Source organism: Haematobia irritans, chromosome 5 (genome assembly GCF_050003625.1).
Source record: "Haematobia irritans isolate KBUSLIRL chromosome 5, ASM5000362v1, whole genome shotgun sequence".
Lineage (NCBI taxonomy): Eukaryota > Metazoa > Arthropoda > Insecta > Diptera > Muscidae > Haematobia > Haematobia irritans.
In genome coordinates this window covers 150,295,219-150,319,544 of record NC_134401.1, presented here as the reverse complement: position 1 = coordinate 150,319,544, position 24,326 = coordinate 150,295,219, and the positions used below count along the sequence as shown (strand labels likewise).

General features: G+C 29.8%; 1 protein-coding gene across 1 annotated transcript in view; it reads right to left on the bottom strand.

Moving 5' to 3' along the window:
• The window catches only part of 5-HT1A (5-hydroxytryptamine (serotonin) receptor 1A), a 747,640-nt gene that overhangs the window by 658,658 nt on the left and 64,656 nt on the right, over positions 1-24,326 (bottom strand). The window contains exon 2 of the mRNA XM_075312823.1: positions 5,668-6,144. The gene's annotated coding sequence lies outside the window, so the exon portion shown is untranslated. The remainder of the gene's footprint in view (positions 1-5,667; positions 6,145-24,326) is intronic.

Sequence of the window (24,326 nt, the reverse complement as noted above, 5' to 3'; positions counted from 1 at the left end):
TTAAAAATAGAGTTGGAATTCATAAAATGGTACAAATCATTTAAATTTTGTCGAAAAGAAAATGCTAAGTCCAATCTGAAAAATTGCGAATTTATTAAAATATTTGATGTCAAACCTTCCACATAAGCGTAATTTAATTTAATTTTAAAAATTATTTATTTTTTAAAATATTACAAAATTTCTTAATTCAAATCCAAAACATTGAATTCGGATTCCACCTAAAGAAGTGATGCAAATTCAGTGCAACGACTGTTGAAATGGAGGACTTCCGTGCTATGACAAGCCCATGTTAAATTCATCGCTTCTGCGTCAATTTTGCACCACTTTCGGATCCAAAAAGAATATTTTCATTACTTTTTTGGCGACGCTTTTCTTTGCTGGGAATGAAAACGTGCCCCAAAAATAAAATGAAGTTACTCCCCAATAAAAATAAAAATGTTATTGTTTCCATATAATTTTTGGGTTCCTGATTGATTTAGAGTTTGGGGCTGATTTTCGTGGAGTCCATAGCGCCAATGCTATGGGCATTATGGAAATGAACCCCAAAATGTCACTTGAAATTCGACCCCAATTGTGGGTTTTGTTGGATTGGGGCCTGTTTTCGCATTCTCCGGAAGGAGACTCTCTTTTACATAGAACTTCATAGTGGATTAAGGCAAAATTAAAATTATAAGGGCGATTGGTCTCGAGCTAGGCTTTAAGATTGTAGGGATAAAGTCAAAGTGGAGTAAAGCGCACCAATATGATATGGGTTCACTTTTCAGTCATTTTCACATGATCTTAGATCAAAATCTTTAGTAAGCATTAGCCATAGATTTTGATTTTGGGTCAATGTTCATGCTGAATTTATACTATGTCCCAACATTTGGAGCAATCTCAAAATCAAGAATCATACATATTTTTCACATCACACCAATACTTTACTAAATAAATTTCTCTCTGCTGTTGGGCAACTTTTAATTTCATTACAAGTTTTCTTTCGCTTCAAAAGTTCTAGACAAATAAGAAACAACGAAAACGAAATAAAATGACCTTTAACGTTGGTAATTTGTCAGAGAAGATTTGTTACCATATGTTGGATATCCATATTAGGAATATAAAGGACATTCTGAATATTGATTTGATTTTTTAGGACATGCGAAAACATTAGCAGACAAATGTGCTACTGGAATTGGTGGTGAGAAATCAAATAAAATACGATTTTCTATCTTTATGCACCAATATACAAGAGTGTCTTCGAAAAAAACCGAAAAGCAAATATGGTAACATACTTTCAATCTAATAAAGATTTTAGAATCTCCCCAACATTAAATGCCAACACCCTTTGGAAACTTTTGTAACTGTAGAGACCCTCTCCCTTTTGGCAGGCATTTGAGCTACCTTTTACAGCAATTTTGTAACCCAATCACGTAGTCATTAATACGAAACAAAATGGGACGTAGGCAAAGTTTTTTCTTTACAAAAAAAAATATCCCCCTTTTGAAGGGGAAAGTCCATCGAAAGGACTATAAACATGTCTACACATACATCGATAATTTCAATATACGTGTAAATGTATCAATTTATTTATATCACCATAAGGCCACACACATTAAGCTTGCGTTGACAATTTTTTGCAGATGCGTTCATGTGAAAGCCTTTCACTAGACTGTAAAGTAATAAATATGGGTAACAAGAAACTAGATAAATATTTTAACAAATTTCGCAAAGAAATTCAATAAAAATAAATCTTGGGAAGGAGCGGGTTTTGGTTTGTCTTTGGATCATATTTGGTTGGGTATTGTTAATACGAAGTGACAAGTAAAAGGTGATACGGTCAAAATTTGGTCAAGGGAAAACGCGTGTAAATCGGTGAAATCGTTTATTTAAAAAATCAAATTAAATTTCTTTTTTAAGTTCAATTAGTATAAAATTCAGCAAAAATATTCAGTTAGGCTTTCGCTTTTCCATATCCGAATTGCCGGGCCTCACGCTTGACACCTGCCATCAGATTTTGTACAGACACCTTGTCCACCTTCTTCGCCGCAGAAAGCCAGTATGCCTTGAACTGCTGCTCGTCCTTAGCAGGTTTTTGGTCTTCTTTAGGTTCCGCTTGACAATAGCCCAGTATTTCTCAATTGGGCGGAGCTCTGGCGTGTTGGGAGGGTTCTTGTCCTTGGGAACCACCTGCACGTTGTTGGCGGCGTACCACTCCATGGCCTTTTTACCGTAATGGCAAGATGCCAAATCCGGCCAAAACAGTACGGAACAACCGTGTTTCTTCAGGAAAGGCAGCAGACGTTTATTCAAACACTCTTTCACGTAAATTTCTTGGTTGACAGTCCCGGAAGCTATGAAAATGCTGCTTTTCAAGTCACAGGTACAGATGGCTTGCCAAACCAGATATTTCTTTGCGAACTTTGACAGTTTTATGTGCTTGCAAATATCTGCTACCTTTCCCCTTCCTTTTGCCGTATAAAACTCCTGTCCCGGAAGTTGCTTGTAGTCGGCTTTGACGTAGGTTTCGTCGTCCATTACCACGCAGTCAAACTTCGTCAGCATCGTCGTGTACAGCCTCCGGGATCGCGCTTTGGCCGTCGTATTTTGTTTATCATCGCGATTTGGAGTCACTACCTTCTTGTAAGTCGATAGTCCTGCTCGTTTTTTTGGCTCGATGCGCGGTTGTAGACGATACACCCAGCTTATTTGCGGCATCTCGGAGAGAGAGTTTAGGGTTTCGCTTGAAACTACCGGCAACTCTCTTTGTCGTCTCAGCGGCTTCCGGTTTTCGATTTCCCCCCGATCCAGACTTCCTGGCTGTCAACAAACGTTCCCCAAACACTTTAATTACATTTGTAACGGTTGATTTGGTAACTTTTAGCAATTTTGCCAGCTTTGCGTGCGAGTAGCTCGGATTTTCGCGATGCGCGAGCAAAATTTTGATACGCTGCTCTTCTTGCTTGGACGGCATTTTGACAACTGAAGAGTGAATTCCAAAATCAAAATAGGAGCAACATTCTACAATGTTATCAAAAAAATGGAAGGTCGTTATAATCATTGTATCGCTCTAGAAGGGAACTATGTTGAATAATAAAAATGAATTTTGACAAAAATGTGTTTTTCTTTCTTAGACCGTACACTAGATATGCTAGTGACACCGCGACGTCAGATATCCCTCCTGATATCTGCTATATATTGGCGTGAAATATAATGACTACTATATGAGCTGTCATGATGCGAAGGAAAATGACACAATTAAACACGTCTATATGTAAATATCCTTTGTGAAAGGCACCAGCGAATTTTTACGGGGTATATATATTTAGATTACTGGCGGACCTGGAAAATGTTAATTTAACCAGTCTGCTAATGTTTTTAAAACAAATCTTAAAATTTTAATTGTATAGAAAATTTGTCAACATTTTATTTCGATAGAAAGTTTGACAAAATGTTATATCTATAGAAAATTATGACAAAATTTTATTTCTAAAGAAAATTATTTCAAATTTTTGTCTACAGAAAACTTATTTCTATTATTTCTATAGATATTTTTCGTCAAACTTTTATTTCGATAGAAAATTTTGTGAAAATTCTACTTGTATAGAAAATTTTGTCGAAATTTTAGTTCTATGGACCATTTGGTCCAAATTCTAATTCTCTAGAAAATTTTGTCAAAATTTTAATTCTACAGTAAACTTTGTCAATTTTTTTTCCATAGAAAATTTTGTCAAAATTTTATTTCTATAGAAAATTTTGTCAAAATTTTATTTCAATAGAATTTTTTCAAAATTTTATTTTTCTAGAAAATTTTGTCAAAATTTTATTTCTATAGAAAATTTTGGAAACATTTTATTCCTATAGAATTTTTTTCAAAATTTTATTTCTATAGAAAATTTTGTTAAAATTTTATTTCTATAGAAAATTTTGTCTAAATTTTATTTCTATAGAAAATTTAGTCAAAATTACATTTCCATAGAAAAATTTTGTCAAAATTACATTTCCATAGAAAAATTTTGTCAAAATTTTATTTCTATAGAAAATTTTGCCAAGTGGTTTTACTGCAATGTGGAACGCCGTTTTGACTCGGCTGTGAAAAGGAGGTCCTTGTCATTGAGCTTAACATAGAATCGGGCAGCACTCAGTGATAAGAGAGAAGTTCACCACTGCGGTATCACAATGGACTAAATAGTATAAGTGAGCATGAAAAATAGGGCTGGCACTACACCTATTTAAGCTAACCTTTATTTCTATAGAAATATTTGTCAAAATGTTATTTCTATTGATAATTTTATTTCTATAGAAAATTTTACCAAAATTTTATATTTATAGTAAATTTTGTCAAAATTTTATTTCTATAGAAAATTTTGTCAAAATTTTATTTCTATAGACAATTGTGACAACCGTGGTAATATATAAAGTATATATTACCACGGTTGAGCCTAAGATAAATCGCGCTGTCACTTTAACCTTACCTTACAAAACCGATCTCAGCCATTGAAGTGTAAAACGGGTGAAAGATAAATATGAGAGCAATATCTAAACCATAACCGATTTCAATCAATTTACAATTTGGCACAATTTACGACAAAAATTTAAAGCAAGTAAAATCCTGGTAAAATTGTGGGGCCTTATAAGTGCGAAAAGTGTATATGGGAACTATATCTAAATCTGAACCGATTTCTTCGAAAATCAATAGGATTCTAGGATCCGACCCAATCGAAATTTGAAGTCGATTGGACTAAAACTGCGACCTAGACTTGGATCACAAAAATGTGTTCATAGACAGGCGGACATGAAGTCGTTGTGTCTCTAAACTTAAAACTGCCCAACAAAAAAAAATTGGAAGTTGTTTTAAATACACAATTTAAAATATACTTTTCACAAAGATGTTCTTTGTTTTGATTACACAGGAGATTCTTTTAATTAAATTTTTTTATAATTCCCATTTTTCATATATTTAATGGAAAAATTTAATGTTTTTGTCTCAAATAGAAGAATTAATAAAATGGTACAAACATTTAATTTTGTCGAAAAAATGCTAAATCCACACTAGAAAAATTTCAGACAGGCGTTAGGATGATTATAAAAAATTATTTATTTTGCAAAATATGATAAAATTTTGTAAGTCATATCCAAAACACTGAATTCGGATCACACATAAAGAAATGATGCAAATTCATTGCAACCGCTGTTGAAATGGTGTACATCCGTCCTATGATTTCAATTTTGCAATTTTGCACTACTTCCACATCCAAAAAGAATAGATTCACTACTTTTTTGGCGACACTTGTTTGCTGGGAAGGTGTGTAGATCTTAATGGGGACTATTGTGAAAGCAATAAAGCGATTTTCGCTAATTAAAGTTTTATGTTTTAACGAAGACCACCCAGAGAGCTTGTTTAAGCATAGGCATATTTGATTTCCTTGGTCAAGAGTAATTTCTTCTTATATTAAATATAAAATTTTATATAGCGCTACATGGTGTTTATCTCGTCATTTCAAGCTAGCTCTATTATACATTTTTTTATTCTACACTCTCTAATGGAATCTCTTTAGTACTGTCTCAAAAACCTTCTCTTGCCATATCGATCCAAAAACTGTTAGAAAGAGAAACAAATTCTCAAAAACCCATAAATTCATTTAATTAATAACCAGCATCTATATCTATAGCTTTGTGTGCTTCACTCACCTTATTCATACACTGGCAAATGTTCTTTGATATCGAGAGAACAAATAGAGAGCACATCCAACAAAAGAGATGTAGTTCTTGAGGCCTCGAATGATGAATGTTCTGCACTACACCTTCACCTTAGGTAAACACATAAAAACACTTGACGCACCACAATTGAATCATGGAGCTTTGTTTAATGCAAACACGGAATTGCCGTCAATAGCAAAGAGCTCTTTGTTGCAATTGATAGGCAGAAGTGTAATCTAAGCGTGAAGAGGCTTTCATGTATTCAAATATTTTGTTTTGCATCTCTGTTTATTTTGATTTCCTTTTAATAGTCTGTCTCTGATGTATCATCGATGTGTGTTGTTGGCTGGTCCAATGTCAATTGAGTAAAACGATGTCGTTTAAATTATTTGTTTGCTGATACAAAGACCGACACGGTATGCAGCAAATCAAAGCCTTTAACATCAGTTTCCGTTCATAGTTGTTTGTCTGTAATGAAGGTAAAAACGAAAATCTATAATAATTACATATTTAGGTATTAAGGATGTTGCATCTTATTAATATTGGTGCTCGGAGTAAATTTTTTCATCTCCTAGGGAATAAAAACTAATCGCTGGCTATTAAAGTTGATAGTACCGCATCTTAAATAAACACATCCATGAAGTACACCAATAGAAAAAACACATTCTAAAATATGCATTCAACTCCCATTTCCTTTTCTCGAACATATGTAAAATACTGGCAACACTGTATACACATTTGTGGTTCTAAAATAATGGGTGAATTTTTTTTATCAATTATATTTTTAGCAACACTGGTATAATGTGTTAATGGTGACTATTAATCACAGATTCATCGCCGTTTGATCGAAGATCCACATTTGTTTTATCGAAAACTTTTCTTCAGCGACGAAGCTCATTTTCGTCTCAATGGGTACGTACAAATTACCAATCCATCCAGAAAAAGTGACAGTATTAATGATCATAATGATCTTCCAAGATGATACTGAATTCTAGCTTTTGCAAAGAGGTTACATTTGTGTTTGACGTTAAGAATTAAAATTCTTGATTTGGAGTGTTAACTTTGAAAATTTTTAAAGAGCGTCACAAAAGTATCACTCGCGAAGCACCGTTGCCACTCGAGCCATAAATAATCTACAAAAAAAAAGTTATTTGTCAACATTTTATTTCTATAGAAAATTTTGTCAAACTTTTATTTCTATAGAAAATTGTGTCAAAATTTTATTCCTGTAGACAATTTTGGCAAAATTTTATTTCTATAGATAACTTTGTAACAATTTTATTTTTATGGAAAAATTGGTCAAAATTTTATTTCTATACAAAATTTTGTCAAAATTTTATTTCTACAGAAAATTTTGGAAAAATTTTATTTCTATTCTATATTTTATTTCTATAGAAAATTTGGTCAAATTTTATTTAAATAAAAAATTTTGGCAAAATTTTATTTGTATAGAAATTATTGCCAAGATTTTATTTCTATAGAAAATTTTGTCAAAATTTTATTCCTATAGAAAATTTTGGCAAAATTTTATTTCTATACAAAATTTTGTCAAAATTTTATTTCTACAGAAAATTTTGTCAAAATTTTATTTCTATGGAAAATTTGGTCAAAATGTTATTTTTATAGAAAATTTTGCCAAAATTTTGTTTCTATAGATAATTTTTGCAAAATTTTATTCCTGTAGAAAATTTTGGCAAAATTTTATTTCTATAGAATATTTTGTCAAAATTTTATTTCTATAGAAAATTTGTTCAAAATTTTATTTTTATGGAAAATTTGGTCAAAATTTTATTTCTATAGAAAATGTTGTGAAAATTTTATTTCTATAGAAAATTTGGTCAACTATTATTTAAATAGAAAATTTTGTCAAAATTTTATTTCCATAATATATGTTGTCAAAATTTTATTTCTATAGAAATTTTTTTCAAAATGTTATTCCTTTGGAAAATTTTGTCAAAATGTTATTTTTTTTTTTTCGATAGAAAATGTTGTCAAAATTTTATTTCTATGGAAGATTTGGTTAAAATTTTATTTGTGTGGAAAATTTTGTCAAAATTTTATTTCTACTGAAAATGCAGTCAAAATTTTATTTCTTTAGAATATTTTGTGTAAATTTTATTTCTATTAAAATTTTTTTTCAAAATGTTCCCTTAGACAATTTTTTCAAATTGTTATTTCTTTAGAAAATTTTGTCAAAACTTTATTTCTATAGAAAATTTTGTCAAAATTTTATTTGTACGGACAATTTTGTTAAAACTTTTTTTTTATTTCTATGGAAAATTTGGTCAAAATTTTATTTCTATAGAATATTTTGTCAAAATTTTATTTCTATAGAACATTTAGTCAAAATTTTATTTGTATAGAAAATTTTCTTAAAATTTCATTTCTATAGAACATTTTCTTAAAATTTCATTTCTATAGAACATTTTGTCAACATTTAATTTGTATAGCAAATTTTGTCAAAATTTTATTTCTATCGAAAATGCTATAAAAATTTTATTTATATGGAAATTTTATTTCTATAGAAATTTTTGTCAAAATTTTATTTCTATAAAAATTTTGTCAAAATTTTATTTATATAGAAAATTTGGTCAAATTTTATTTAAATAGAAAATTTTGCAAAAATTTTATTTCTATTGAAAATTTAGTCAAAATTTTATTTCTATAGAAAATTGTTTTTCTATAGAATATTTTGTCAAAATTTTATTTCTATAGAAAATTTTTTCAAAATTTTATTCCTTTAGAAAATTTTGTCAAATTGTTATTTCTTTAGAAAATTTTGTCACAATTTTATTTCTGTAGAAAATGTTGTCAAAATTTTATTGCGATAAAAAAAATTGTCAAACTTTATTTTTATAAAAAATTTTGCCACAATTATATTTCTATAGAAAATTTTGTCAACATTTTTATTCCTATAGAAAATTTTGCCAAAATTTTATTTCTATAGAAAATTTTTAAAAAATTTTATTTCTATGGAAAATTTAGTGAAAATTTTTATTTTACAAAAAATTTGCTCAAATTTTATTTCTACAGAAAATTTTGTCAAAATTTTATTTCTATCGAAAATGTTGTCAAAATTTTATTTTTATGGAAAATTTGGTCAAAATTTTATTTCTATAGAAAATGTTGTGTAAATTTTATTTCTATAGAAAATTTGGTCAAAATTTTATTTCTATAGAAAATTTTGTAACAATTTTATTTCTATTGAAAATTTAGTCAAAATATTATTTCTATAGAAAATGATGTTAAATTTTATTTCTAGAGAAAATTTGGTCAAATATTATTTAAATAGAAAATTTTGTCAAAATTTTATTTCTATAGTATTTTTTTTTTTTTTTTCAAAATATTATTCCTTTAGAAAATTTTGTCAAAATGTTATCTGTATAAAAAGTTTTGCTAAAATTTTATTTCTATCGAAAATGTTGTCAAAATTTTATTTCTATGGAAAATTTGGTCAAAATTTTATTTCTATAGAAAATTTTGTCAAAATTTTATTTCTATAGAAAATTCAGTCAAAATTTTATTTCTATAGAATATTTTGTGTAAATTTTCTTTCTATAGAAAATTTTTTCAAAATGTTATTACTTTAGAAAATTTTTTCAAATTGTTATTTCTTTACAAAATTTTGTCAAAACTTTATTTCTATAGAATATTTTGTAAAAAATTTGTCAACCAAATTTGTAGAGAAAATTTTTCAAAATTTTATTTCTATGGAAATTTTATTTCTATAGAAAATTTTATTTCTATAGAAAAGTTTGTCAATATTTTATTTATATAAAAAATTTGGTTAAATTTTATTGAAATAGAAAATTTTGGCAAAATTTTATTTCTATTGAAAATTTAGTCAAAATTTTATTTCTATAGAGAATATTTTGTCAAATTTTATTTCTATAGAAAATTTTGTCAAAATTTTATTTATATAGAAAATTTGGTCAAATTCTATTTAAATAGAAAATTTTGACAACATATTATCCCTTTAGAAAATGTTGTCAAATTGCTATTGCTTTAGAAAATTTTGTCAAAATTTTATTTCTATAGAAAATGTGTCAAAATTTTATTGCGATAAAAAAAAATGTCAAAACTTTATTTTTATAAAAAATTTTGCCACAATTTTATTTCTATAGAAAATTTTGTCAACATTTTTATTCCTATAGAAAATTTTGCCAAAAATTTATTTCTATAGAAAATTTTGTCAAAATTTTATTTACATAGGAAATTTTCTATTGAAAATTTTATCAAAATTGTGGCAAATTTTTTGCAAAAACTTTATTTCTATAGAAAATTTGTGAAGTGACTCTTAGTTGGAGAGGAATACTCTGCAACTTTGGTAGAATTTGCAGAGTATTCCTCTCCAACTAAGAGGCACTTCACAAATTTTCTATAGAAATAAAGTTTTTGCAAAAAAATTTTATTTGTCAATAATTCTACCAAACAGTACAAAATCTACCATTTTTGGCAGAATTCTACCAACAGCCACAACCTTGGTCGTAAGTGGCACTCTGATGTTGAAATGGTGCGACAGTTTTCATACAGAAAACGTTTTTATATCAGACTTTTCTACGTCATTGCCTTTTTTGAAAAAAGAGCCTAATCCATTGATTAACAATTGCGGCCTCATTTTTGAAGGTACATTTTTTAAATGTAACCAGTAAGGAAAGTCTAAAGTCGGCCGGGGCCGACTATATTATACCCTGCACCACTTTGTAGATCTAAATTTTCGATACCATATCACATCCGTCAAATGTATTGGGGGCTATATATAAAGGTTTGTCCCAAATACATACATTTAACAAGTAAGGAAAGTCTAAAGTCGGGCGGGGCCGACTATATTATACCCTGCACCACTTTGTAGATCTAAATTTTCGTTACCATATCACATCCGTCAAATGTGTTGGGTGCTATATACAAGGATTTGTCCCAAATACATACATTTAAATATCATTCGATTTGGACAGAATTTGATAGACTTTTACAAAATCTATAGACTCAAAATTTAAGTTGGCTAATGCACTAGGGTGGAACACAATTTTAGTAAAAAAATATGGGAAACATTTAAATCTGAAGCAATTTTAAGGAAACTTCGCAAAAGTTTATTTATGATTTATCGCTTCGTATATATGTATTACAAGTTTAGGAAAATCAGAGTCAGTTTTACAACTTTTCGACTAAGCAGTGGCGATTTTACAAGGAAAATGTTGGTATTTTGACCATTTTTGTCGAAATCAGAAGAACATATATATGGGAGCTATATCTAAATCTGAACCGATTTCAACCAAATTTGGCAGACATAGCTACAATGCTAATTCTACTCCATGTGCAAAATTTCAACTAAATCGGAGCAAAACATTGGCCTCTGTGGTCATATGAGTGTAAATCGGGCGAAAGCTATATATGGGAGCTATATATAAATCTGAACCGATTTCAATCAAATTTGGCACGCATAGCTAGAATGCTAAATCTACTCCCTGTGCAAAATTTCAACCAAATTGGGCCAAAACTCGGGCTTCTGGGGCCATATAAGTCCATATCGAGCGAAAAATATATATGGAAGCTATATCTAAATCTGAACCGATTTCAATCAAATTTGGCACACATGACTATACTACCAATTGTACTCCTTGTGCAAAATTTCAAGCTAATCGGGATAAAACTCTGGCTTCTGGGTCCATATAAGTGCATATCGGGCGAAAGATATATATGGGAGCTATATCTAAATCTGAATCGACTTCAACCAAATTTGGCATACATAGCTACAATGCTAAATCTACTCCCTGTGCAAAATTTCAACCAAATTGGGTCAAAACTCTAGCTTTTAGGACCATATTAGTCCCTATCGGGCGAAAGATATATATGGGAGCTATATCTAAATCTGAACCGATTTCAATCAAATTTTGCACACTTGACTATACTACTAATTGTACTCCTAGTGCAAAATTTTAACCAAATTCGGCCAAAAATCTGGCTTCTGGGGCCATATAAGTCCATATCGGGCGAAAGATATATATGGGAGCTATATCTAAATCTGAACCGATTTCAATCAAATTTTGCACACTTGACTACACGACTAAGTGTTATGTTAATACAATATTTCAAGCAAATCGGTATAAAACTCTGGCTGCTGGGTCCATATTAGTGCATATCGGGCGAAAGATATATATGGGAGCTATATCTAAATCTGAACCGATTTCAATAAAATTTGGCACACTTGACAATAGTACTAATTGTTCTTCTTGTGCAAAATTTTAAGCAAATTAGGGTAAGACTCTGGCTTCTGGGGCCATATAAGTCCATATCGGGCGAAATATATATATGGGAGCTATATCTAAATCTGAACCGATTTCTTCCAAAATCAATAGGGATCTATTCTGAGCCAAAACACATACTTTTGCCAAATTTGAAGTCGATTGGACTAAAACTGCGACCTAGACTTTGATTACAAAAATGTGTTCACGGACAGACGGACAGACGGACAGACGGACATCGCTATATCGACTCAGGAACCCACCCTGAGCATTTTTGCCAAAGACACCATGTGTCTATCTCGTCTCCTTCTGGGTGTTGCAAACATATGCACTAACTTATAATACCCTGTTCCACAGTGTGGAGCAGGGTATAAATATCACTCGATCTGGAAGAATTTGATAGACTTCTACAAAATCTATAGACTCAAAATTTAAGTCGGCTAATGCACTAGGGTGGAACACAATGTTAGTAAAAAAATATGGGAAACGTTTAAATCTGAAGCAATTTTAAGGAAACTTCGAAAAAGTTTATTTATGATTTATCGCTCGATATATATGTATTAGAGTCATTTTTACAATTTTCGACTAAGCAGTGGCGATTTTACAAGGAAAATGTTGGTATTTTGACCATTTTTGTCGAAATCAGAAAAACATATATATGGGAGCTATATCTAAATCTGAACCGATTTCAACCAAATTTGGCACACATAGCTACAATGCTAATTCTACTCCCTGTGCAAAATTTCAACTAAATCGGAGTTAACAATTGGCCTCTGTGCACGCTCACAAAAAATCGATTCTGTAACATATACTCCCAAACATATTTTGCTTCAAGCATATATATTTTTGGGTATTGCCCAAACATTTATATGTTTGATCTCTACCAATATATAATATGTTTGAAAGCATATTGGTCTAAACAATATATGTTTGGGTAGTCTAAGTTCCAAACATTTTGTATTTTTGCATCCAAATTCAATAATGTTGTCTCCCAAAAAACAATATGTTATTATGTGATCATATAATATGTTTGGAAGCATTTTGCACCCAAAAATATTATATGCTTAAAAAAATTCTCCCAAACAATATTGTGCTCAAAATTTTACTTATTTATTTATATATTTACAATCATAATGAATTATGAAAATAAACAGGTAATATAGGTTCTAACAACATAGGTTTTCGACCTGAATGCTCAAAATTTTGTTTCTGCCCAATTGTATATTCCCCGACATCTTTCTCACTTCCACGAGATTTTTTAGTTCTTAGCACCTTTTTCTGTAATACAAACATTGTAGAAGAAATTATTCAATTTTATGATTTTTTTTATTTTAATTTTACCTTTTGCCGGACGGGGATTCGAACAGCGGACCACACAGTTTGTAAGGATCAAAGAAGTAGCTGATCAATTGCCCAAGGAAAAATAAAATGTTAATTTTGTAATAACAAGCAACAACCACCAACTTAATTCAATATCGCTCCCTGTTAAATAGCGCTCCAAGCTACTAAACACATATATGTTTATAGGCTATTTCTAAATTAATATATGTTTGCATTCAAGCATATTATATTTACAAACATTTCATGTCCCAAACATAATATGTTCTAACATATTAACATATATGTCCCAAACATGTTATGCTAGTTTATGAACATTATATGCTTGCACTCAAAAATATTGTGTTTAAAAATTTGTGTTCCAAACATATAATGTTTATAGCCAAACATATGAAAAACAGTCTTTTTCAACCGTGTGGTCATATGAGTGTAAATCGTCCGAAAGCTTTATATGGGAGATATATCCAAATCTGAACCGATTACAAGCAAATTTGGCACGCATAGTTACAATGCTAATTCTACTCCCTATGCAAAATTTCAACTAAATCGGAGCAAAAAATTGGCCTCTGTGGGCAAATGAGTGTAAATCGGGCGAAAGCTATATATGGGAGCTATATCTAAATCTGAACCGATTTTGCTGATATTTTGCAAGTTTTTCGAGACTCATAAAATATTCGGATGTACGGAATTTGAGGAAGATCGCTTGATATACACGCCAATTATGACCAGATCGGTGAAAAATATATATGGCAGCTATATCTAAATCTGAACCGATTTTTACCAAAATCAATAGGGATCGTCTTTGAGCCGAAACAGGACCCTATACCAAATTTTAGAACAATCGGACTAAAACTGCGAGCTGTACTTTGCACACAAAAATACATCAACAGACAGACAGACAGACAGACGGACAGACAGACAGACGGACATCGCTAAATCGACTCAGAATTTAATTCTAAGCCGATCCGTATACCAAAAGGTTGGTCTATGATTACTCCTTCTTGGCGTTACATACAAATGCACAAACTTATTATACCCTGTACCACAGTAGTGGTGAAGGGTATAAAAATTGTATAAAAAATGTATAAAAAATGTTCAAAATCAAAATCATTGTGACTTTACGCCAATTTTTATATATCTTTCTTCACTCAATTTTTTATCGCCTGTAGATCTTTGCTCATCATTGTGTAATGTGAATAAGCAAAAAAAAACAAGGAAATTCATGGCTATTTGGAGACATTTTCAAACAGAGACAATATCACAATACAAGTAAACAACTGTACATCAAATACCCATACCACCCATACATAGCCATCATCACTGTGATAAACTGAAAGGCTTGCTTGCTTTTGAATGGACAAAGATTCCTTTTTTTGTTATGTGGTTTTTGTTTACGAATTTTACCCTACGGTGTATCCTTTTGTTTGCTAACACAGTGTGAATTACTATTTGAGCGAATGATAGATGTGAGATTCATAACAAAAAAAGAAAAACGAAACTGACAATGACAGTCCCAATAAGAAAACTAACCACAGAAATATGACATATTACAATACCAAAAAAATGTACGAAATGTACTGCAAGAGTTTTATTAAATTCGCAATTAAAAAAAAAAATATTTAGAAACTATTTTTACTTTAGGCTGATATCAATGCAGGCTGGTTTAAATAGTTTAAATTATTAAATAATTAAATTATTATAAAATTTCTTCGATCTTATTGTACAAGAAGATTAAGAGAATTGATAATATTAAGTTATTGAAAAGAATTTGCCAGAAATCAATCTACACAAGCTTGAATATAATTCGCCTGACAAAAGCTTGGCTAACTCAAATTCCCATAGCCTTTTAGTGTAGCTCTGGCCGTGAGCTATGATTCATTTTGGGATTTCTATGCTAATTTCTTAAAGAAATTACCCATTGGGTAAACAAAAATTTGGATATCATTTCACTATAGACCTCACCATTCACAGTTTCGTTAGGTTAGCTTAGATTATGGAGGATGACACCAATCCGTAGAAAACGAATTGCATCCAATTAGACCGTATTGGTCTATTGTGATTCCTCGTAGTTGTTTCTCTTCTTTTTATCACCATCTATCTTCCTCCGTAAGGATTGTCCGTACAATATTTGCATTACTAACCGAGTTTTCTAGGTCTGCCATACAGAAGTATGGATCAAATACAGTCCCGTACGTCGGTAATATCCTGCAAGACACACAGAGAACACAGAAAATAGGAGTAGGAGTTTTTTTGTGACCAGAATTACGGAGCACCAGCATTATGCAAGGCGGGCATGATAACCATTGCACCACCACCATCACTATCTAAGGGGCGAAATATTAGACCAATCGGAACAATAACTCCATGGTAATTTGTTTGATAGAATGGTAGAATTCTTAATGTTTTGGTAGATTTTACAAACAAATTTATCTCCTCACCTAAAAGCTACTACACTAATTTTCTCTAAACATAAAACCTTGACAAAGTTTTGCTCAAGAATAAAATTTTGACAACATTTTCTATAGAAATAACATTTTAACAACATTTTGTAGAATAAAAATTTTGGCAAAATTTTCTATAGAAATAAAATTTTCACACAATTCTTCTATAGAAATAAAATTTTGACAAAATTTTCTTTACAAATAAAATTTTGACAAAATCTTATTCAGAAATAAAATGTTAACAAAATTTTTTATACAAATTCAATTTTGCCAAAATTTTCTTTCGGTATAAAATTTTGTCAAAATTTTTTGTAGAAGAAATTTCTTTTGGGAAAATCTTCTTTAGAAATAAAATTTTGACAAAATTTTTTATACAAATTCAATTTTGACAAAATTTTCTAATGATATGAAATTTTGACAAAATTTTCTATAGACATAAAATTTTGACAAAATGTTCTATTAAAATAAAATTTTCTCAAAGTATAAAATTATGACAAATTCTCTAGAAATACAATTTTGACAAGTCTTTTTTTTTCTAGGATAAAATCGTGACGAAATTTTCTATACAAAACAAGTATACACGGCCGTAAGTTCGGCCAGGCCGAAGCTTATTTACCCTCCACCATGGATTGCGTAGAAACTTCTATTGAAGACTGTCATCCAAAATCGAATTAATTGGGTTGCGGTAACACTTGCCGATGGTATGGTATCTTAAAACTTCCTAACACCGTCTTCTAAATTGCAAGGTAGTCCATACGTATATGATTAAGTTTGACAAAATTTTTTTTAAATTTTGACAAAAGTTTCTATAGAAATAAAATTTTGACAAAATAAAATTTTGACAACATTTTCTATAGAAGTAAAATTTGGACAAAATTCTCTATAGAAATAAAATGTTGACAAAATTTTCTATAGAAATAAAATTTTGACAAAATTTTTTATAGAAATAAAATTTTGACAAACTTTTCTATAGAACAAAAATTTTGACAAAATTTTCTATAGAACACAAATTTTTACAAAATTTTCTATAGTAATAAAATTTTGGTAGATTATTTTTGGCTTTCGAGTGGCAACCATGATTATGATCCCCAATCACACAAAAATTGGTCCATATCGGCAATTTTTGTGTGATTGGGGATCGGCTATAGATAACTATAGACCGATATGGACCAATTTTGGCATGGTTGTTATAGGCCATATACTAACACCACGTTCCAAATTTCAACCGGATCGGATGAATTTTGCTTCTCCAAGAGGGTCCGGAGATCAAATGTGGGGAACGGTTTATATGGGGGCTATATATAATTATGGACCGATATGGACCAATTTTTGCATGGTAGTTAGAGACCATATAATAACACCACGTACCAAATTTCAAACGGACCGGATGAATTTTGCTTCTCCAAGAGGCTCCGGAGGACAAATCTGGGGAACGGTGTATATGGGGGCTATATATAATTATGGACCGATATGGACCAATTTTTGCATAGTTCTTAGAGACCATATAATAATACCACGTTCCAAATTTCAACCGGATCGGATGAATTTTGTTCCTGCAAGAGGCTCCGGAGGTCAAATCTGGGGATCGCTTTATATGGGGGCTATATATAATTATGGACCGATATGGACCAATTTTTGCATGGTTGTTAGAGACCATATAATAACACCACGTACCAAATTTCAAACGGATCGGATGAATTTTGTTCCTGCAAGAGGCTCCAGAGGTCAAATCTGGGGATCGCTTTATATGGGGGCTATATATGGACCAATTTTTGCATGGTTGTTAGAGACTATATACTTATAACATGTACCAAATTTCAGCCGGATCGGATGAAATTTGCTTCTCTTAGAGGCTCCGCAAGCCAAATCTGGTGATCGTTTTATATGGGGGGCTATATATAATTATGGACCGATGTGGACCAATTTTTGCACAGTTCTTAGAGACCATATACTTACACCATGTACCAAATTTCAGCCGGATCAAATGAAAGTTGCTTCTCTTAGAGGGTCGGCAAGCCAAATCTGGGGATCGGTTTATATGGGGGCTATACGTAAAAGTGGTTCGATATGGCCCATTTTCAATACCATCGGACCTACGTCAATAACAACTACTTGTGCCAAGTCGATAGCTTGTGTCGTTCGGAAGTTAACGTGATTTCAACAGACGGACGGACATGCTTAGATCGATTCAGAATTTCACCACGACTTGGAATATATATACTTTATGGGGTCTTAGAGCAATATTTCGATTTGTTGCAATCAGAATGACAAAGTTAATATACCCAATGGTGTAGGGTATAAAAATGTTGACAAAATTGCCAATAAAAATAAAATGTTTACTAATATTTTTATAGGATTAAATTATTGAAAAAATATTCTATAGAAATGAAATTTTGACAAAAATTGGACCCATATAGCCCATTTTCGAGCTTGACCTGCCTGCAGACAAAATCTGAAATTTTTGCTTCATTATGGTAGACTGTAGCGTCATTACAACAGAAAGACAGCCAGACAGACGAACGGACATGGTTATATCGTCTTTCTTTTCCCTGATCAAGAATATATATACTTTATACATTGGGAAATCGATATTTCGATGTGTTACAAACAGAAAGACAAACTTATTATACCCCCATCACCATTCCGTGGGTGGTGGGTATAAAAATAAAATGTTGACAAATTTTTCTATAGAAATAAAATTTTGACAAAATTTTCTCTAAGAATAAAATGTTGACAAATTTTTCCATAGAAGTAAAATTTTGACAAAATTTTCTATTAAAATAAAATTTTGACAAAATCTTCTATAATTTTTTTTTTACAAAATTTCCTATAGAAATAAAATTTTGACAAAATTTTCTATAAAATTTTTTTTACAAAATTTTCTATAGAAATAAAATTTGACAAAATTTTCTATAGAAACAAAAATTTTGACAAAATTGTCTATAAATTTTTTTTACAAAATTTTCTATAGAAATAAAATTTTGACAAAATTTTCTGTATAAATAAAATTTTGACAAAGTTTCCTAAAGAAAAAAATTTTGTGAACAAATTTCTAAAGAAATAAAATTTTGACAAATTTTTCAATAGAAATTAAATTTTGTAAGAAATTTCCTAAAAAGAGTTTTTATATAGACATGAAATTTTGACAAATTTTTCCATACGAATAAAATTTAGATAAATTTTATAAAATAAAATTTTCTATAATGTCAATATAAAAGTCAAAATCTTTAAAAATTTTAATTCTCGTTGTTGGTTATACTATCAAAGTTCAGTGTGGGTAAGTAAGCTAAACATATTCACAACTTCGACACATTTATAATTCCAGGGATTTTTGTACAACCAAATAAATTGTCACTATTAAGAGTGAACATAAAATAATAAATAAACCACTAAAATAAAATAATAAATTATTTCATTCAAAGAAACATATTTTTCATAATAATAGCAAATATTTTTTGGTAAAATTTTCTTCAAACTTTTGTAGATTATTTTTGGCTCGAGTGGCAACCGTTAGACCCATCTCATGGTTGAATATAAATAGGTAAAAACAAGTAAGGAAAGTCTAAAGTCGGGCGGGGCCGACTATATTATACCCTGCACCACTTTGTAGATCTAAATTTTCGATACCATATCACATCCGTCAAATGTGTTGGGGGCTATATATTTTGTCCCAAATACAATACAAAATCTATAGACTCAAAATGTAAGTCGGCTAATGCACTAGGGTGGAACACAATGTTGGTAAAAAAAAAATATGGGAAGCAATTTTAAGGAAACTTCGCAAAAGTTTATTTATGATTTATCGCTCGATATATATGTATTAGAAGTTTAGGAAAATAAGAGTCATTTTTACAACTTTTCGACTAAGCAGTGGCGATTTTACAAGGAAAATTTTGGTATTTTGACCATTTTTGTCGAACTCAGAAAAACATATATATGGGAGCTAAATCTAAATCTGAACCGATTTCAACCAAATTTGGCACGCATAGCAACAATGCTAATTCTACTCTCTGTGCAAAATTTCAACTAAATCGGAGCAAAAAATTGGCCTCTGTGGTCATATGAGTGTAAATCGGGCGAAAGCTATATATGGGAGATATATCCAAATCTGAACCGATTTCACCCAAATTTGGCACGCATAGTTGCAATGCTAATTCTACTCCCTGTGGAAAATTTCAACTAAATCGGAGTTAAAAATTTGCCTCTGGGGTCATATGAGTGTAAATCGGGCGAAAGCTATATATGGGAGATATATCCAAATCTGAACCGATTTCAACCAAATTTGGCACGCATAGTTACAATGCTAATTCTACTCCCTGTGCAAAATTTCAACTAAATCGGAGTTAAAAATTGGCCTCTGTGGTCATATGAGTGTAAATCGGGCGAAAGCTATATATGGGAGATATATCCAAATCTGAACCGATTTCAACCAAATTTGGTACGCATAGTTACAATGCTAATTCTATTCCCTGTGCAAAATTTCAACTAAATCGGAGTTAAAAATTGGCCTCTGTGGGCAAATGAGTGTAAATCGGGCGAAAGCTATATATGGGAGCTATATCTAAATCTGAACCGATTTGGCTGATATTTTGCAAGTTTTTCGAGACCCGTAAAATATTCGGATGTACGGAATTTGAGGAAGATCGGTTGATATACACGCCAATTATGACCAGATCGGTGAAAAATATATATGGCAGCTATATCTAAATCTGAACCGATTTTTTTCCAAAATCAATAGGGATCGTCTTTGAGCCGAAACAGGACCCTATACCAAATTTTAGGACAATCGGACTAAAACTGCGAGCTGTACTTTGCACACAAAAATACATCAACAGACAGACAGACAGACGGACAGACAGACAGGCAGACAGACGGACATCGCTAAATCGACTCAGAGTTTAATTCTAAGCCGATCCGTATACTAAAAGGTTGGTCTATGATTACTCCTTCTTGGCGTTACATAGAAATGCACTAACTTATTATACCCTGTACCACAGTAGTGGTGAAGGGTATAAAAACGGTGTTAATCCAGAAATGTATTCAGAATTTTATTTTGGGGCCCGAGCGAAAATTTGCCTCTGACACTGTCAGGTCAAATCAATGGGTGTGATAAAATGTCAAAATGACAAATAAGTGCCACAATATAACAAAAACTATGGCATTTAGTGGTAAAACAAAAACGTAACAAAAACCCATCATGGCTTAAACAAGGAAACAAATTTGTGATTAAAGTGAAAAGAAACTGATACCGGTCTTCTCATCTGAATTTTCAATTATCCATTATGGTGAATCCATAGATTGGAACAAATAGTATGACAAAACCCATCAAACTTCATCTCGCGTAAATTCGAATGCAAAACTATTTTCATTGTCGTATTTTTCCACAAGACTGACATTGATAATGGTACGACTGGCAATAAGCAACTCACCTTTTGTTGGTTCCCTGTTGCCTAAGACATGCCCAAGAAATAAAAGCAAGAATCCTAAAAGAAATTCCCCCAAAATAGCCCACAAAAGAAAATCCCAATTGAAGGCCAAGATAAATGGTACATTGGCCAAAATAGCCTCTTATTGTATTCTGCTACAATGTTGTTGCTATGTTGTATGTATTCCCTGAGAGCTTTGTTTGGCTCACTTCTAGTCCATTTACTTATTTTTTGTGAAAAAAAAAAATCTTTACACGAAAATGACAGCTTTTACTTAAAACTTTAGCGGTTTTCAGTTTGTTTTGTTTTTTTTTTTTTTTTGTTGCCAAGGATTTAACTAGAATAGAAATCTTTCCAAACAACCGCAGACTAGGAAGATGGGTAAAAAAACGTATTGAGCCCTTTGTGTCAGCATTTGAATGTCACATGTTTTGGCAAAATTAATGGATGGCTGGAATCTCTCTCTCTCAATCATTTCTGGGTTGCAAATGGTTACAGAAAAGTTTTTAATGATGTCTAAATTGGTTTCTATCAAAATGATAGGGATCCAGGGTGAGAGGTGTAAGGCAAAGCCACGGCGACTGTCTTTGGGGAAGACTTAATGTCAAACTTTTTGTATGGTATCGCCATGTATTTAGTATCAAACAATGGCATCACAGAAAATTTATTAACTTTTTGGCTTTAACTTAAAAGTCAAGAAAAATTTATATTGAAGATATTACAGATTTCAAGAGGAGATGGGTTAGAGTGGTTATCTTACCAACTCTGGTAAATTCAATCAAACTCCTGGGTCACCTTTTATGCAAATTTAATTCAACGTTTTATAGTAAGAAAAACATCGAAAGTGGATAAAAAGCATCAAATAAAAATTGCGACTTTTTTCTTTCAACAACTTGACGGATGGACGGACAGCCAGAGCAATACATTAGCCTTGGTGGTTTTGGTAAAAAAGCCGAAGTTTACTATTTGTAATCTTCACAATTTCTATAGAAAATTTTGTCAAGATTTTATTTCTATAGAAAATATTTTCAAAATTTTATTTCTATAGAAAATTTTTTCAAAATTTTATTTCTATAGAAAATTTTGTCAAAATTTTATTTCTATAGAAAATTTTGTCAAATTTTTATTTCTATAGAAAATTTTGGCAAATTTTTATTTCTATAGAAAATTTTGTCAAAATTTTATTTCTATAGAAAAATTTCTTAAAATTTTAATTCTATAGAAAATTTTCTCAACATTTTACTTCGATAGAAATTTTTGTCAAAATTTTATTTCTATAGAAAATTTTGTCAAAATTTTATTTCTATAGAAAATTTTCTTAAAATTTTATTTCTATAGAAAAGTTTCTCTAAATTTTACTTCAATTTGCTATTGAGCAAAAATTTTATTTCTATAGAATATTATGTCAATATTTTATTTCTGTAGAAAAGATTGTGAACATTTTGTTCTTAAGGAAAATGTTGTTAACATCATATTTCTAAAAAAAAAATTTGTTAGAATTTTATTTCTATTAAATATTTGGTAAAAATTTTATATCTATTGTCAACATTTATTTCTGTACAAAATTTTCTCAAAATTTTATTTCTGTAGAAATATTTTCAAAATTTTATTTCTATAGAATATTTTGTCAAAATTTTATTTCTATAGAAAATTTTGTCAAAATTTTATTTCTGTAGAAAATTTTGTTACAATTTTATTTCTATAGGAAATTTTGTCACAATGTTATTTCTATAGAAAATTTTGTCAAAACTTTATTTCTATAGAAAATTTAGTCAAAAATTTTATTTTTATAGAAAAATTTGTCAAAATTGTATTTTTTTGGAAAATTTTGTCAAAATGTTATTTCTATAGAAAATTTTGGCAAAATTTTATTTCTATAGAAAATATTGTCAAAATTGTATTTTTATAGAAAAATTTGTCAAAATTTTATTTCTATAGAAAATTTTGTTACAATTTAATTTCTATAGAAATTTTTGCCAACATTTTTCTTCTATAGAAAATTTTGTCAAATTTTATTTCTATAGAAAATTTTGTCAACATTTTATTTTTATAGAACATTTTGTCAACATTTTATTTTTTTAGAAAATGTTGTCAAAATTTTATTTTTATAAAACATTTTGTCAACATTTTATTTTTATAGAAAATTTTGTCAAAATTTTATTTCTATAGAAAATTTTGTCACAATTTTATTTCTATAAACAATTTTTTCAAAATTTTATTTTTATAGAAAATTTTTTCAAAATTTTACTTCTATAGAAGTTTTTGTCAAAATTTTATTTCTATAAAAAAATTTCTCAAAATTTTATTTCTATAGACAATTTTGTCAAAACGTTATTTCTATAAAAAATCTGATCACAATTTTATTTCTATTGAAAATTTAGTAAAAAAAAATATTTTTATAGAAAAATTTGTCAAAATTTTATTTCTATAGAAAATGTTGTCAAAATTTTATTTCTATAGAAATTTTTGCAAACATTTTATTTCTATAGAAAATTTTGTCAAATTTTATTTCTATAGGAAATTTTGTCAACATTTTATTTCTATAGAAAATTTTGTCAACATTTTATTTTTATAGAACATCTTGTCAACATTTTATTTTTTTAGAAAATGTTGTCAAAATTTTATTTTTATAGAACATTTTGTCAACATTTTATTTTTATAGAAAATTTTTTTAAAATTTTATTTCTATAGAAATTTTTGGCAAAATTTTATTTCTATAGAAAATTTTGCCAAAATTTTATTTCTATAGAAAATTTTGTCAAAATTTTATTTCTATAGAAAATTTTCTCAAAATTTTATTTCTATAGACAATTTTCTCAAAATTTTATTTCTATAGACAATTTTGTCAAAACGTTATTTCTATAAAAAATCTTGTCACCATTTTATTTCTATAGAAAATTTAGTAAAAAAATGTATTTTTATAGAAAGTTTTGTCACTATTGTATCTTTATAGAAAAATTTGTCAAAATTTTATTTCTATAGTCCAATCTTCTACACCTCAACACATCCGACTCCTGCTAGCAAAGACTTACTTAATACCAACCATGCTATACGGATGTGAAATATTTGGTAACTGTGACAGCAGAGACTTCTCAAAATTAAATGTTGCTTATAACAATATTGCCCGGTATGTGTATAAGAGACGTCGTCGAGACAGCATATCTTCTTTTGCGCACAGCATTCCCAACTTATCATTTGAAGAT